This window comes from Halyomorpha halys, unplaced genomic scaffold (genome assembly GCF_000696795.3).
Source record: "Halyomorpha halys isolate HHAL.00 unplaced genomic scaffold, Hhal_1.1 Scaffold50.1, whole genome shotgun sequence".
Taxonomy (NCBI): domain Eukaryota; kingdom Metazoa; phylum Arthropoda; class Insecta; order Hemiptera; family Pentatomidae; genus Halyomorpha; species Halyomorpha halys.
In genome coordinates, this window is record NW_027106849.1 from 384,014 (window position 1) to 387,721 (window position 3,708).

Genomic DNA, 3,708 nt, shown 5'->3' on the forward strand with positions numbered 1-3,708 from the left:
GGAGATAGTTGTTCAATCTATCTATTTTCTTTTTTATAAGTCTTTTCCCGCAGCCTCGTAACTTGGATCTTGAGGATCAGTCAATTAGAAAACTATACTTACTTAAGTGGCCCAACTTTATTGTTTGCATTGTAAGATCCTAAAATGAAAAAAACACTTGTTTAGAACAAAGCATTTTTTCAATTTAGTAAGGTTAATTAATATTACAATTAAAACATTACTTACATTTCTCTATTACAATGTGTACTACTTTGATACTAGTGATAAAACTGAAATGGAAGAAGGAAAATATGGTTTAGTTTTAGTTTAGCCAAAATGTAACCGTTCTTTCTAATAGGTAGTCAGTCCGTTATTTCGATTTTTTATAAAGTCTATTTATATTTTGTGTTCATAAATAATTGTTCACCCCTATTCAGTTCAGAACCTTGAGTTAGTTATCATCATCAATGTAGAACACTACAGATAATAGTCAATAGACAAATATAACTAATGTTTTGATTGTAATAGTTATTAGTCTTAAATTATTCTATAAACATTGTAGTTTTTTAATAATTTGTTGAAGAAATTCTTTGTTAAAAAAAAAAAATGTTTTTACATTGTAGGTGGCTATGCAAACAATACAGTTATAAAAAGTTGACACAATATAATTGTCTTATTGGCTGATCCTCAAGATCCAAAAAAATACATACTATTAACAGTAAAGAAAAAATGTATTAATATATATACGAATAATGAGTATAATATTTGTTGTATGTAGATTTGGAATTGTAACAAACGGTAGGCGTTGATAATGAAAAGGTTTTACGCCATTAAACAAAAACAAACAAACTCATCCGATCTTATGAATTGAAAATTTCACATGAAGAATTCCCTCAAATTATTCATTTTATGTTACAAATAATAATATCTGAAACAAGAGATTTTTACCTTTTTCATAAATGTCGAACCAAGTTCCAATTTGCCCACTAAAAGCAGAGAGATCCACGGAGTATGCACTCTGAACGACGCAGAGAATGGCGATGAGAATCCACAGTTTCGTGTTCATTGTAACCCAGAAATCAGCAACTCGTCCTATCATAAGCATATGATACTATTTTATAGGTGCAATTTCTTTTTCAATATCTTTATCTACAGGAGAGGATAAGCAACATGTTATATTAATACGGGATCGTTTAGATAATAGAGATTTTTGGATTTAATGTTTAAGATAGTTTAATGCTATAAACAGATATATGTAAAATGTATTTCGATAATTACGTAGTTTGAAAGATACTAGAATCTTCTTTTGTGTCTGTATTTCGAAAGCTTAAAAAACATAGGAGTAGGACTCGAGCAGTAGTTCGATTTTTATATACTTAAAATTTGGTTATTTATATAATGTGAATTATATATTTATATTTCGACTATGCGGATAGACAAAGCGTAACCCCCGTAATTTTTCTTAAAAAATATTAACGCTGAATTGGCTCATAGCACCCTACGGTGATATCTATGTATGAATTCTATAGACTGAGAAAAAAATAATGAAATTAATATGACCGACAAGGGTTCTCGAAAGGTGCCGAATCCGCTGAAAGGTAATAAGGCAGGCAGAAGACTTCAGCAGGAGAAGTATCCGTATTAAGTGGCTCAATAGAATTACTACAATAAAAGAAAGAAGGTAGTATAAACGATAATAAACAAAAATGCTCCTAAGCAATGCCTAATAATGGTAGCCGATAAGGAAACCCATTTCAGAAGCCTCTTTAAAAAAAAAATACTTGTGGATTCTGAAAATGGAATACAGTTTGAGAATCTGCAAAAAATTAGGAAAGGGTTGCGTGCTCGATGAAGTTGGCGCTTTTGATTACGTTGAACATTGATTAAATTATTAACCCGTTAGAGGTAAGAGAATTCCTACCCGATCATCAAAATATGATAGCTGCTCTCCTAAAAATAAACAAAATTAAGATTGTTTGAGGAGATGGTTGTAGGTGCGATTAGTGGAGAACACAAATAAGTAAAAATCTTATTTATTAGTGATAATGTTTTGGCCAGAATTTGTGGTCTTCATTAGAGCTGCTTGGTGCTGATATGGATCCGCTCCCCCAACTATCTTCTCCTCATATATATTATCCACTGTCAACAATCTTCTCATCAAAATCAAGATTGGATTAGGAACCAACTCAACAAACCAAATGTACTGCTAGGAGTACCCCAGGGTGGGCCCTTTTCACCATAGCTGTTCGATTTGGCAATTGATCAATAATACTGCCAGCTATCTGATCAAGATTCTCAGAATAATTTGGTCATAACCTAAGTAGCGACTACGAATGTGATCCTTTCAGGATTCGTGAATGACAAGATTTTCTCGGCGCGAGATAAGGTTTCTGCAGAAAGAATTATAAATAGTATCCAAAGGGACTCTTGTAAAGTTGCTATCAATCTTAAGAAAAGCGTGATTCTCGTAATGACCGAAGGAGAGCTTCTAATCAGTGACTCTCCCCTGAGGATGGAGATATTATCGAAATATCAAAATTAAATGATACTATTGGCTTGTAAAATAAATTCGTAGCGTTCTTTACTGGTGATTTCAATATATATTTCAGATTCTTATAAATATTTTTAATTAATTATATATGATCCATTTTGATCTATTGCATGTTACCATCTTACAAATATTTTTTTAATTCCATGGTCCAAGAACTTCTCAGATTTTTGCGCAACGAACTCCTCATTGTGTGTTTAGCTGTCCTCGAGCGAATTAAAGTGTAAAAGAGTTGTGAAGGGGCCGAAACAAGTGAAAATCTGTAGGGGAAAGGTCTGGTGGATAGGTTGGGTGGGGATCACATCCTAGCCAAACTCCAATAATTTCTGCCTGGTCTGCAAAGACACGTGAGGACGGGCGTTATCGTGATGGAAAACTATGCCTTTGCAATTATGCGACACAAATGATTTGAGACACTTTCATGAGATATGTTAAGTGTTTCTGCGATATACCGTGTCGTAGAGTGAGGGTTGTCTCTGACCAATGCTTGAATTTGGTCATCGTCAATAGTTAAAGAACGACCCGAGTGCTTTGCGTCTTCCAAGTCAACATTTCCGGTTCTGAACCGAGCTAACCACTTACAGACGGTGCTTCCTCCTAAGGCATCATCGCCATACACACTGCAAATTTTGTTAACCGTCTGTGCAGCTGATTTTCCTTCTCGGAAATAAAAAATCATTAAATGAATTTTTATCTTTCATTTTGAACAAGCAAAATACCACTCAATGATAAGGAATCTTGGTTAAAACTGATGCATAAAAGCATCTTAACTAATTTTTTTTTTTATAATATGAAAACATTATTGACCAAGTAAACATGATTTTATAAACACAGAGAGAATTAAATTGAGATATTGAAAAACGCTATGAACGTATTTTACAACCCAATATAAAATATCTAAGATATACCTCCTCGGAAGAACTGACATTAATTGAAGAAGTGGTGATAAAATCGAACTAAAAACTCGACAAATTAGAGAGCTCATGCTTCCTCTAGCCGATGCAGATCAACGTTGTCAACTATTTGTTTTAGGACTTCACTTACCTTGCCAGAGTGCACTCATTACAAGGATATGTTCTGCAATATTGATAGGTATTTATACTAACATGCGCAGGAGTATCAAGGTCAATACTCAGTCAGTGCCTGGGATTGGAAGCGTAAGGTTGTTCCTGCTAGTCTAC

The 3,708-nt window shown here is 33.6% G+C and overlaps 1 long non-coding RNA gene across 1 annotated transcript in view; it reads right to left on the reverse strand.

Annotated features, from left to right (window-relative positions):
- Positions 1-1,208, reverse strand: part of LOC106690310 (uncharacterized) — a 6,472-nt gene extending 5,264 nt beyond the window's left edge. Inside the window, exon 1 of the long non-coding RNA XR_010842806.1 lies at positions 928-1,208. This is a non-coding gene — a long non-coding RNA (uncharacterized lncRNA). The remainder of the gene's footprint in view (positions 1-927) is intronic.
- Between the last annotated feature and the right edge of the window lie 2,500 nt (positions 1,209-3,708).